The 14,154-nt window shown below is 45.2% G+C and overlaps 1 long non-coding RNA gene across 1 annotated transcript; it reads right to left on the minus strand.

The window, feature by feature from the left end:
• Nucleotides 1-150: 150 nt before the first annotated feature.
• On the minus strand, nucleotides 151-5,696 carry LOC139680442 (uncharacterized). The gene is made up of 4 exons (XR_011699346.1): nucleotides 5,647-5,696; nucleotides 5,349-5,402; nucleotides 773-808; nucleotides 151-169 (listed from the first exon to the last, which is right to left on the minus strand). It is a non-coding gene; the product is annotated as an uncharacterized lncRNA (long non-coding RNA).
• Nucleotides 5,697-14,154: the final 8,458 nt, after the last annotated feature.

The following is a 14,154-nucleotide window of genomic DNA, read 5'->3' on the forward strand; positions in this document are numbered from 1 at the left end:
ATGACCTGCAGGACTCCACATCCCTCAGCCTGGCACAGGAGAGGGACCCAAGGCCTGGAGGTGGGTTGGTAACACTCAGGATATCCAATAAAGCAAGAATAATAATTTAAAACTCATTTTTGAAAAAAATATTTCTATTACTTACTGGAGGTCCTGGGAGTCCTTTGCCCTGGAAACAACATTTAAAACAGTAAAAGAACACTCAGAAGCTGAATATACAGGAAGAAAAGAAAATCTCAAAAAATGCTGCTTATTTTTTTTTCATTTAAAGTTTTCTTAGCACTCCCCTGTCCCTAATTCTTTTAAATTGCAATCAGAGCACAGCTCATGTCTTGATGAATCCTTTTGTTGCCTCTAATAATTTGTATTCCCTTTACTTTGCTGTTACCTATGAGACATCTCTGAAAAAAGCAACGCACAGTGACATGATAGTGGGACACAGAGAGTTAGGAAGACATTCTAGTTTATCTACTTTTTTTACTTCCTAATTTTAACTAGACATTAGGCAGTGTCTAGTAATTGTGATAGAATTTTATAAGTTAGCCTGCATCCCAAGCTGGTTTGCTTTGTAGCATCTCAGAGACAAAAAACATGTCCTGTGTTACCAGAACGACAGGTCATATATACATATTTAAACACTTGAAATAACATAGTCACTCATTCAGGCTTTGATCCCTTAGTTTGGGATACAAAGCTTCCCATCTTCTCTTGGTGATGGTTTTGACATAATATTACACACTTTCATTTCAGGTGCTGTTCTGGAGGTACTCACAGCTGGTCCAGGTGGCCCAGCAGGTCCTAATGCACCCTGTGGGAATAAACCAGGATACAAATTAGCAGGGATAAAAGAGAAAGCTCCACGTGGGGAGTCACCAATGCCTGCTCTCCTTGACACCAGTTTTTTATTGGAAACTCCAGCAGTGTCTTGCAGATGTAACTGGAGATGCTCTGCTGAATTCACAAATATAAGGACAGAAATTTGTGGATAATGACTCTGCCATTCCTGATTAATTGTTTGATCAAAGAACATTTTAAGACAGTGGGGATGGATGTTTAGAACTGGACCCAGCAACTTTCTTCACCACTTGCTGGTCAAGACAGAGTAGAGACTAAAACATGAGCTGCTCCTAAAAGACTAAACGGACACTCCCCAGCTGGCCTCAGATTACTCTCCATGAACATCTAAACATTCATAAATTGAATTGTATCTATTTGAAATATTCTTATTCATAATACATTTATATTGTTGATCCAATGATTAAATTATCTGAAACTATTAACAAAAATTGGACTCATTCTAGTGAATTTTATTAATTCATACATTTTCCCTTGAAGCAAAGGCAAAGATTTGGCAGCTTCTGCTTCTTCATGAGCTTCCTTGGCAAATCCCCAATCTCCTTTTCCCAATTTGCATTCCCACTCTTAGGCCTGACCAGAGCTCGGCGACCTTAGAACTAAGTCACTCAAAGTTGTTAAGTTCCCGTTTGACTAAAGACAAGAAGACAGAGACCTCCTTAGCCCCTTTCTTGCACTGCAAAGTTGCCAACTTGCTGACAGGATGTAAAATTAATTATAGGTAGTAATTCTGAAACAGAATCCCAGAATGGTTTGAGTTGGAAGGAACCTTAAAGATCATCTTGATCCAACCCCTTGTCATGGGCAGGGACACCTTCCATGAGACCAGGTTGCTCAGAGCTCCTGTCCCTTCTTTTAATCCTGACCTACAAACTCTCAGTCAGCTCCTCATCCATCCCCAGGAGATGGAAATATAAAATGAACAAAATTAACCAAAAAAAAACCAAAAAAAACCCCACAACCAAACCAAAACTAAAATCACAGTGTGGTGGGTTGGCCTGGCCAAGAGATCCTGTGTGTGTGTTGCTGACTGATGCTGAAAGAAGTGATAGCGGGGTGGAGGGACAAAGCAGGGACCTCTCCTTGTCCAGGGACAGGGCATGAGGCTGCCATGGCCTCTCACCAGCCCACAGGTGTTTTCCAAACATCCTCAAAATGCTGCACAAAAGCATCTTAAGAATGATGTCCTGAGCCAGAATTAAATGGTGTCTATCCCTAGGACCAGGAAAACAAGGTGGATGGGCAGACCAGGAAAATATCCCAACTCAAATATCCCAACACACACTGCTGCCTGTGATCCCAGGAGTGACATCTGCCCTCTCCTAATGCTCTGCGTACCAAAGGAGATTAGAAATACTTTCCCTTGTTAAGCTTAAGGAGAAAGAGGACCCAAGGCCTCATTAGGAGTGGTCTTGCGAGCAGAGGACTGTAATCCAATAAAAATCAACCTGGCTGGGAATGTCAGCTCATTCCCTGCTCCTGCTGCAGGTTACTTTGCTTTTCCTCAAGTCACTTTTATCTTTAGGTGGAAAGTCCTTGCAACCAGTGATGGTTGTCAGGGACAAGCTGTGACCTCCTCCTGCAAAGGAAACACTCAGTTCCTGGGGCCTCCTGCCTTACACCCTAATTCTGAATGCAACTGCATCACCCCTTTCTGCTTTGGCCAGTGTGCCAAAAGGTTGGCAGAGCACCCAAAATGCCAAACCTTGGCACTTTACACTCCCTAATTTTGATATTTTGGAGGGTGGACAGTGCAGCATCCAGCAGTGAACATTCCTGGTACAATAAGAGATCATCAAGTCCCTGAGTGAGCTCATGCAACTGCATCAAGTTCAAAGGAGATACTGTAATTTACATCTCAATTTTAATAACATTGTCTGACTCAACTCACTCTCCTGGTAACAATGTTCTTTCTCTTTTGATTAGAAAACAACATCATAATTTTTCACCTTATAATAATATCTTTTGTGAGTATACAACTAAGGAGCATAGAAAATACTTGATTATTATGACATTCATAAATAAAAATTAAAAATTAATGTTTTCCTTATTGCTTACTGTGCAAAAAATCAACAAACTTCAAAGTGATCTTTGAAAAGTTTTCAGTGACGAACACCAGTATCTGGCATGGAGGTCAGAACCCAACTCATTCCTAGCTGAAAAACCAGGATTTTTGAAATTGAAATTTTGAAATCTAATCAGTCTGTAAGCAGAACCACAAGAAAAGCTAATGGATGCTGAGAAAAACAGGAGGTATTTAAGACAAAAGCCTTTTGGTGTGCTGCCTGTACTGCTCTGTGTCCCTGTTCTGATGTGAATCACTGGTGGACTGATGGCACGTGACATACAAAGGAAAAGAAAGGTTTGGCAATAAAGTATTACTGAAAACTGGTTGCCATGAGCCCCTTCCCTAAACAGCTTCACTCTCAGACATGCCAGTCCAGAAAAATAAGCTTATTTAGGAAAAAACACAGTGTTAGGCATGAATTCAAACCCACAACAGTAAGTAGACACCTTATTTCAGTGAGTCCTGCAAGACTGAAATATGTTCTAAAAGACAGGGAGAAAAAAGAAAGTTGGGGTAACAATGCTGTCCATTTAGATTGCTAAAGCTTTTAGAGGTTCTTCTTTTATCTAGGTTTTTATTGAACCAATTAAAGCAATTTTCCAGATGGACCACTGACATTGAAAAGCTCCCATGAATGATGGCAGGTCCCAGGTTTGCCCCATGGTGACAGATGGAGTTATGAGACATGGGAAACACATCAAACCAGAGCATGGAGGGAGGGCAGCTCTGTCTGGGTGCTCCCATCAAACAGCTGAAGAGGAAGTTCTGCTGCCCAGGAATTATCTGTTCCATTACCCTGCAGGCCAGGAGCTGTGTGCTGGCATGGGCATGGGCAAACACTGCCACCCAGCATGAACAGGGGCACAGGACTGCCCACCGTGTGTGGCCCTGAGTGCCATGATCTGGTAAACAGACTGGAGCTGGACCAAGGGTTGGACTTGATGATCTCAGAGGTCTTTTCCAACCCAATCGATTCTATGATTCTCTATTTTAGAAATCAGGGATTGGTTCCCCAAAGGGGCTGGACTGACAAAGGCTCCCTGAGAGTGGCCAGGATTTTGCAGCTCTGGATCTCTGGGGAGGAAGGTGGACACAAGGGACAGCAAAGGAGTGGGATTTAGTACAGTGGTGATGGACAGAGGCTTGGAGCTGTGACCAGGACACTGAGAGCTGTGACCAAGACACTGGGAGCTGTGACCAGGACACTGGGAGCTGTGACCAGGACACTGGGAGCTGTGACCAGGACACTGGGAGCTGTGACCAGGACACTGGGAGCTGTGACCAGGACACTGGGAGCTGTGACCAGGACACTGGGAGCTGTGACCAGGACACTGGGAGCTGTGACCAGGACACTGGGAGCTGAGACCAGGACACTGGGAGCTGAGACCAGGACACTGGGAGCTGAGACCAGGACACTGGGAGCTGAGACCAAAATATTTAGAACTGTGACCAAGATGTTTGGGTCCTGCCACTCAACTTTCCCAGTGGCCACACAAATGTTGCCTTCACGTAGAAAAGGAAGAACACATCAGACACATATGGTTATATCACTCATCCCTTTAACTAAATGATACAACCCACAGATTTTTGAGCCTTGAGTAACTCCTTGAGGCAACAAACAGATATTGAGATATACATGTTAAAAAAATGCACATTTTTAACCTCTGTGTGCTGTGTCCAGCCCTTCACTGCAGCCCTGAGTTCCAGAGGCCAGTGAGCCAGCTGTGAATGAGCCTTATCTTCCCAGCTGGGACAGGAGAATAGCCATGCTGGATCACAATCTGTGCTGAGTGGCTCATTAATGCTTAGTCCCTTAAGTCACAAGAAGGCCTAAATGCCTTTCTGGCCTTCCTGTAGATGATCTGAAGGACATCTGTACCATCTCTGGCAGTGATTTCTCTGTCCCTGTGGTGGCCCTGAGCAGAGCTGTAATGTGCAAGAAGCAGAAAGAACTCTTATTTCTTGCTAGGCTGGCTGGGGAACATTATGACAAAGCAACTAATAATGCAACCATATGGACAGCTCCTGAAGTAATAAAAGGCAAAAGTTTAAATAATTAATACACAGTAATTATAAACATAACAGAGCTGCCTACTCAGACTCCAATTAAAGGCCAGAATAGCTTCACTTTGATAAACTTCATAATTAAATCTGTTGATTGCTTCAAGAAACTTTCTGGATACTGGAAATTGTTCTGCACTGGTACTGCCACCACTGAGGTGACCCAAGTCTGTTCAAGGCCACGTGAAAGAAAGATGGATTTCATGCCCTGCCTAAAGAGAAGCCACCTGGGATTTCAGTTCAGGGTATACTGCAAGGGTTTACATCAGAATCTACACTTGAATGCCCCAGGAATGAGAAAATCATCCATACAATCAGGGAGAATGTTCATTTAAAGGGGCTCAGGATGTGATGTGGTACTCACACGGTCTCCTGGAGGCCCATTCAGGCCAGGTGGGCCATCAGTTCCTGTTAAACCCTGTAAAATAAAAAAGATCAAAGCATGGTCAGGTACCTGGCTCAAAATTGTTCTCACATTTCTCAATTCAATCAAGAGATGCTTTCAACTCTTAACGTTTCTCCTGATATGCAACACCTACATGTAGATCCAGAATCAATTTACTTCTCCAGCAGAACAGAAGAGTTGATGACACACTTCAGGAAAGCACTTGTGCCCATGTGAAATACTTATAGAACCCAAGAGAAGATGCCAAAATACTCACATCCACTCCAGGAAGTCCAGGCAATCCAGCTTCACCAGCTGCTCCAGGCTTCCCTGGTGCACCTTTTGGGCCCTGCATCAGATAAACAGGCAATTGTTTTCCACACAATAACAAGAGCAACGTGGCATGTATTGATACAGGCTGCAAGAGGGAGGCTCATTTCTTGATATGTTCATCTTACACTGTGCAACATGGAAGAATTCCATAAAGAGAGATGAATCTTGCTATGAATCCATATCCAAATCATAAATTCTTTGTGCTTTGGCTCAGTTCCACATACTCATAAGCTGTTCTTAGTAGAGGGTAGAAAGGGATGTATTAAGAGGCCACAGCAAAGAGCTGTGTCACCAGGTACAATCTTGAGCATCCCTTGCCAGACTGAGGGGCCAAAGCAGGGTCAGACCAATGCCAAATTTAACTATGTACACCTGGCTTGGTGCCATTTTCATTATACCGGTGCTGCACAAGCTTTATTTCATTAATTTATTTAATTTTCATTTTATTTCATTGATATCCTCAGCCAGTAATGAACAGAAGAATGTGTTAGACCCCTGGACCAGTGCTGAGCATCCCACTCCTGAGTATTCCCTCTGGTAGTTCTGCAGCAGATGAAGAGGAAAGTGAGGCAGAAGTGTCAGCTCGTGCCCTGTGTCCCTCTCAAAAGGATGAACAAGTCCATATCAACCAGAAAATACTTACTGGTGGGCCTGGCAAACCAGGAGGGCCTGGCTCTCCCTAAAAGAAGAAGATGTCAGTGTTAGTGCTGAGCCTCAGTTGCTTTTTTCCAACAGCATTCCTCCCAATTGTCACAGCACTCACATCTCCTTTCACACCCACTCCAAGATTTATTACACTCAGTCTCATGGAGCTGATGCTTTAAATCCTCCTCCCCCTAGGCAGGATGAGCCTGAATATCCTTTTCCACACCCACAACAGCAGATTTAGTGAAAGCTGCATCCTCAGCCTTCCAGAGAGCACCAGCACTCCAGAACAGTCCCAGCACCTGCAACTTTTTCCAGATACAGTCAGAAATTATTTGCTCTTGGGGCTGTCTGCAAGCAGGGCAGAGGGGAAGCTGGAAGGTAGCAAGACATCCAAACACCTCCCTGATGAAACAGAGGGATACAGGGATAAGCTCCAGGTATCCCAGGCACAGTATGAAACCGTGGCACTGCCAGGAGCTGGGGACTACCAGAAAGTGAAGAATGAACTAACTGTCTACAATGATTTTCCTCATATGACTAAACTTGGACAGGAAAAGCAAAGGAACAAAGCCCCCAACTGATTTCCACCTAATCCAATTGCACAGTCTTGATTAAATATAATTTTCATAAAATATTTCAAAACCACTCATTTTTTTTCCTATTATAATGGAAAGCTACTTTAAAGTACAACATTGCAAGTGTTTTGGGAGATGATATTTTCAAAGTCTTTAATCACTTCCAGCTCAGCCAGCTGTAACATCATTCATGGGCACATGTGGACCCCAAATAACAAGATATCTGATTTAATTGTTAGCCCCATGATGAAACAAAGATTTGTGAACAGCAGGAGATCCACTACAGAGTGGTTTCCCAAGTCATCCCACAGAAAATCCCTTTGTGCCCCAGGCCACATGGTACCCTGCCCTCCTGGCTTCAGGATGAGTGCACTGAGTGCTGTGAGAGGCTCAGGTACTGTGGGTGAGCAGAGGGGAAGGGACATGGTGATACCCTGGAAGAAGAAAATCTGTATGGAAAACAAGTGGTTATTAACAGAGCAAGGCTGGAAATAACACCATCCTACTGTGAGCTGGGAATTAGGAGCCAGGATGCAAAGTTGTGGAATTTCTAGCATGTTTCTATATTTACTGTGAAGTCTGTGGGCAGATCTCTCCAGACTGGCTGCCTTGAGTGGCTCAGATGAGGATTTATGTCCTGCAGAGGGGGACTGACCAGAGGGTCTCTGAACAGAGGGATCTTTATGCTCTGTCCTGCTGAAGCAACCCCTTCACTCTCCTTTGCCCACAGCTTTTCCATAAATAGTTATCAATATCATAGGTGGGGAAGTTCCCTTGCCAAGGAAATGAAAGGAGAACTTCTTTGGAAATGAAAAGGCATCTGGAAATGGCAGTAGAGGTGGTTTTACTCCCTTCTCCACCACCTGAGGTTGCCAGGTCCTTGCAATTTGCACAGCAAGGTCACAGCATCAGCAGAGGCTGTTGGGGACCATCTTAAACCTTGATCCTGCCATCGTGGGCCCCTGCAGGGACTCTGCAGGAGCTCTAGAACTTCAGAGAGCTGAATCAAAAGCCTAATCAGTGTTTATACCCCTAATGCCAGATCACTGGGAATTAGAGGCAAGGGCTGTCAGAAAAAGGAAATGCTCTCCTGGTGCTACGTGAGAGAGAAGGAAGTTCACTGTTTCTCAGCAAGTCTAGCCAGGAGAAAGAAAGCTGGGGGGAAAAAAATTGATTTGCTTGATTTTTGAAAAGTGACAATTGCTTATTAGCAATTTGGGGAATTACATCCCCAGAAATAATTCACAGGAACTTGTCACTAATTCTTTCCATCATAACATGCTGGTTCCAGTCTTGGGAGAGAGATTTTGCTTGTTACTGAGTCTGAAATGTGCAGCATGTTAAAGGCTTCAATTATGAAATACTTCAGAAGGACTTAATGTTGCAGCTCCCTCTGAAAGGCAGGAATGAAAGCAGCACCTTGGAGAAATTGTGCTGATGGGGTTCATCCAGGGAAATATCCTGAATAATTCAGCTGCATGTTCTGCATCTGTCTCTGCTCACAGCTGATGGTAAGGGATGGCTGAACACCTCAGCAGCACTCATCCAGCTCAGAGACATCCAGCAACACTCCCCACACTGCTTTCATCCAAAGCCTTCTGTGAGGATGGCCTGGCTGGAGTGGCTTACAGAGTTCAGGAAACTTGCACAGATACAGTCCAGAAAATTTCTGATTGCAATTTTTAAAAAGTCTTATCAGCAAAAGAAAAGAAATAAAATAATGGTTTCACTCTGCAGTGGCAGATTTGACACTTCCACTCAGGATCTATATGATCCTATCCACCAGGAAAATACAGAGAAATACTGGATTTTATATCCCATAATTTTTTGGATGGTACTGGCAAAAATAAAGGGCAACCCTTAAATGGGAAGACTGTGCTCAGCATCATCCACAGCCCTGTATTTCTCCTATGCAACTCCTGAAAGGACTCAATATCCTGTTGAGTAACAGGAACCATCCTGGAGTCTGTCCCTGGACAGTCAGACCATCTCACATGCACAGGGCCTGTGGCATCCTATACCCATGAGAGGAGGGATGGAGTTCAAGTCTGTACAAATGAGAAACTATTCCTCCATAGCCAAAACTCCAGACTGAAGCTTTGCACCTTAAATACTTTACTCAGCTGTTTGATTTATTAGCACTAAGTTCTTCATATTAATTAGATATTATGTGGTTCTGTCCCACAGGGAGCCTTCCAAAGCTTTTAGCTGTGGATAAAAGGGTGTAGGTTCATATGATGGTCATTTCCCAGGGCTCCTGTTTCCAAGAGCCATCTGAAGTGATGCTGGTGCCATTCCAGAGCTGAAGTGCAAAATATCCTGTAGAAAGCAGGAACTGAATGACTAGAGGTCTCCTTCCAACTGCCTCTCTGCAAAACTTGAACCTTGTAGTCTGAAGGGCTCTATCCTCCCCAGACTCTTGTTTTAACCTCGGTACAGAATCACAGCCAGCCTTTCCCAAAGCCCACATGGGTGTCCTGCAGCAGGGACTCCACGGACTCTCTGCTGTGAACAGGAATGTGTGTCCTTTTTCCTCTTCCAGGGTGTCCCCTTAAGCCTTTTGTCACATCAAGAAAAACAGTGGAAGCTGTCAAGGTACCAGCTCTGAACTTCTCACACCACAAATCAGAGCGAGATTCCCAGTAAAACACCCTCTGTGAGCCAAAAGGACATTGGAGGAACCAGCTGGATATCAATGAGGTTCTCTCTTCAGACCAGAGTGGCTCAGGGAGCTGCTGGGAAAGCTCAGCACTGCAGACACAAACACTCCTTGTTCCCTGTGCACCAGGGAACTCATACACCTCTTTTTTGACCTCATCCAAAAGAACATGACCTGCATGCAATGAATAGATTTTTTCAAGGTTGCTTAAAGGCCCAATCTCAATACATGTACTTCAGACCAGCTTTAAAACCCCCTGAACTAATCCATAAGCAGCTCAGAGAGACAAGCACTACTCAAACTGGAAATCAAAGGAGTAACCTAGACTTTTGCATTTGATGTCATCTTGTTGAAGGTCCATCTAATGCTCATTTTAACCACTGCCAACTACAGCACACAATTCAGTCCTTATCCAACAGATGTATAGAAGCAATATTTTTAATTTTTAGGGAAACCTCAAATAAAAGTAACAGAATAAGATTTGCTTCTCTGTTAAGTCCTGGGGTATGTGGTCTTCTACCCCTGCAGGAGCTGTATGTGTAAGGAGCTGCCTGATGAAACAAAGGTTGCTCATTTGCCTTTTTGGCCAGTACAAACTTACGTCTGGCAAGATATGAACCAGATCCTAACATCTCATATGCCAAAGTTGGGCATAACTAGGCAAAAAATATTGAAATAAAATATTGAAATAAAACTAATAAAAGTAAGAGCAGTGTTAAGAGCATATTTGAGTTTCTTGTAGCCTCTCCAGAAATGTGGATGCTCTGAAGCATCACATAAACCTCTCTCTGAACTAGCTAATGTGCAATGACCCTGGCACACACTGTACCCCTGCACTCAACCTTACACAGACCCCAGACCCTTAAAGGGAAATATTCTACTTTGCAAGCAGGGTCACAAACCCATGAGCTCTCCCTTGAGACAGAAGGATCCTGAGGCCACTCGACACCTCTGCTCCCTGTTCTGGCTCTTGCAGAACACGGTCTCTTGAGGGGAGGCTGGTTCTCCAGCTCTGTCCATCCCCGAAGGACGGACAGAGAAGAACAAGAGCAGCTTCTCTGCTCCCTTGGCTCTGCCTCTGCTCCACCCCTCGCCCCGAGCCTGCCCCTGCCGTGCGTCACTCACATCAATGCCGTCCTTGCCAGATGGTCCAGGGGGTCCTCGTGGTCCAGGAGGCCCTTGTGGTCCTATTCTCTGGATGGACTGGAGGAAAGTGAGAGACAAGGGTTTATTTTTGCATCAGAAGAAACCCATAGGCTACATCAGAAAGCAATGGCCAAGTCCTGCAGCTTAGCTCTATATCTGCACTGACCCTCCCTCCCTCAGGGCCCCCCTGCCAGCCTGGGTGGGCTCAGAGTTGCTCCAGAGCAGTACAAGGCTCTTTGGAAAACCCTTTTGACTCGGCACATCCTCAGGGCTCCCCAGTTGTTTAACTGGTGGCTTATACTGGGAATCAAAACTGGTCACTGGGCAGCAAATGGGTTTGTTGTATAGGAAAGGGTTCTCACTGCCTACAGGCAGTTTTGTTTTGGGCAGAGGAGGAAATGCAGAGCCCACAGAAAACAGAGGGCAAGTGCTTGTCAAGCAATAATCAATTTATAGTTCCAGTCTGATGGGGTGATGGAAAAGCCAGGCAGACACCAATGATGACAGGAGGAGAAAGGGAAAGTCTCCTCTCTGAGCAGGATGCCATTTGAAAATCTGGGATTTTGGAAAGGTCTGAGGTGGGGGAAAAAGAAAAAAGGTCCAATAAGTGACTTCTGTATGGAGAGGGCTCCAGAGAGCAACTTGCTGTAGCTTCAGGGAACAAAGGTTTCATTGTAGAAGCAGCACTGCTCGCAGCAGATGAGGGCAACTCTGAATGCCCAAGCCAGGCTGCAAAAATTCCTCACTAACAATGAAAAACCTCACTGAGGAGTCACTTCCCAAGACAATATTATTAATGCCAGATAGGGAAGTTTAATACAATTTCACATCTGAAGTGAACAGTTAAATTGCTATTTTATAAGTGTAAAATTTAAAAATTGATTGAAGGAATGAATAAGAAATTCTGATTCAAATAAGGACCCAGATCAGATCACTCTCACTGTCAACCTGTTACTTCAGTGTAAAATAAAACTGTTTCTCTTCCAGCCACAGGTCTCCCCTCTCCCAAGGCTTTATCTCTCATAACTAGCCCTCAGTGGGAAGACAAAACTTTTATGGAAATACAAACCAGGAGTTTTTACACCAACCCACACAGTTATAAACCCAGATGAACATTTCTAATAAACTTTAGACTAATAACCTGCCAAATGCCACATTTCATCCCACAGGTAACAATGTATGCACATCACTCTCTTTTACCCTTACAGGTTTTTTCTCAAGCATAAGACACAAAGGAGGTTTCTCACCTGAGCTGATGCTGTGGCTAAAAACTGACACAGGGAGAGGAGCCCAAGAATGGAGAATCCAGCCATGGTGACCAGGCTCTGCCTCTCTCCTTCCTCCTGGGCAGCTAAACCCTTTCTGCTCCAGGGTCCAGCAGATCCCTCCTCCTCCCAGGTCTCAGCTTACAGAGCAGACTCCTCGCCTCCAGATAAACCTGTGGCTCCAGCTGGAGGAGCAGAGCTCGCAGGAAGGCAAGAGGGGCTGAGCTTGGAGGAGAGGAGGTTTCAGAGGAGGTGGGAGAAGGAGGGGGAGCAGCAGGCAGGCAGAGCAGCTCTCATTTGTGCCCTGCTGGGCAGCCCCAGCCTCCAGCAAACCGAGAGGAGCCCATGGAAGGGCTGGATTGGAAGACACAGGAGCAAAATTGGGCTGCTCCAGCTGAAGGTAAAAGGTGTTCCTTAGGACTCACCCAGGGCATTTCTCAAAACCCATCATCACTTCTGTGCTGAACAGGAAAAAAGCAACACAGAGTGAGTTATTTAGTGCCTGAGGCATTAATATACCGGTAACAAGTGCAAGATCACCACAGAGAAAGCACTTACTGCTTTGCAAGAGGCTTTGCTGGCTCTGGAGATTATTCACATCTGGTTTGGTTTTTTTAAGGTGATCTGAAGAACAACAAATGATTTCTTGGCAAAGTGATAAATCCTGATCAGAAAACAGGTGATCACAGACACAAGGAACAAAGAAAAAGAACATTCTCAAAGCCACAAGAAGTATTTGGAATATTGCAAGGAAGGAACAGGACAGCTCCCAGACAGGTGATGCCAAATGCCAATTTATCCACAATGATGCATCTTCTGTAAATAGCTCCATGCTTCCCTTTACTGATTAAAGACAATTTAATCCAAAGTAGGGCTTGGAAGTGGAGAGGAACAGTGGCAAGATTCATCAGGATTGAAATGACACAGCTCAGCTGGTTAGGAAAACAAGAGCAGAATAGAAAAGCAAAGCTTAAGATATACCAGGTTTCAGTTTGGCATCCCTTGCCAGGGGGCTTGTATGAGCACACAGTGTGTGTCTGTCCAGCTCCCCAGCAGTCAATCTTCCATGAACCTTGATGGGGGGATGAAGGACAAAGTTCCTACGAGGTTTTGTGGAACAGGCAGCTGGGAACAGAAAGGGACTGTGTGTCTGGATGTCTTCTGATGGCTTCAAAGTAACTGGAACGCTTTATTAAACACCACAAACCCCAAAGAGGGAGAGCAGTGCAGTCCCTGCTCCTTAACACCGAGGCCAACTGATGGTAGGAGAGAAGGCAAAGGAGATCCAAATTCCTTGGCCACACCTTGCTTGGAGCAAGCCTGGGCTTGGGGGACTGCTGCACATGGAGTCTGCTGACCAGCATGGGAAGAATTCTGGGAGTACTTACCTTCAAGCCCATCCCATGGGACAGACACCCAGTTATCCTCTCATTCCACGTCCCCAGGCAGAGGCACCACAGCTGAAGGGACACAGCAACTTAGAGAAACCATTACCACAGACACCCCTGTACTTGGGTTCTGAAAAGACTCACTGAACTGAAGCCCCCATGGCCAGGCTTGGCAGGTGCCCTCCTGCCTGGAGCCCCAGGGGATGACTGAACTGAAGGCCTTGTTTGCTCTGCAGAGCACCACAACCCCCATGGGTGGATGGCAGCACAAAGGCAAAGTCAGGACATCCAAAACATACTGAAACATGGGAATACCCCATCCCTGGAAGTGTCCAAGGCCAGGCTGGTGGGGCTCTGAGCAGCCTGGTTCAGTGGAAGATGTCTCTGTCCATGGCACAGGGGTTGGACCAGGATAAGCTTTAAGGTCTCTTCCAACCCAAACCACGCTATGATTCTGTGATTTCTAAGTACATCATTAAACAAGAAGTATTGGAGGGGGGGATGTTTATCCCACAAACAGTCACTGGGCATGTTCTGGAGGTGGAGGGAGACTGGGCATCATCTCCACATGGCACAAGCAGCACGAGTGTCTCATGGTGAGCCCAGCAGAGCTCTGCTTGGGAATGCTGGGCAGTTCCCTGCACCCACTTAGTGGAGGGGACCAAGGAACAGCCAATGGCTACAGGAGCAATGGGTGGAGGGGGTTTACATACATGGTCACATCCTACACTCAAAGAGGAGAAAAAATGTAAGTGGAAACAGGTATGCATT

Source organism: Pithys albifrons, chromosome 18, assembly GCF_047495875.1.
Source record: "Pithys albifrons albifrons isolate INPA30051 chromosome 18, PitAlb_v1, whole genome shotgun sequence".
Classification (NCBI taxonomy): Eukaryota; Metazoa; Chordata; class Aves; order Passeriformes; family Thamnophilidae; genus Pithys; species Pithys albifrons.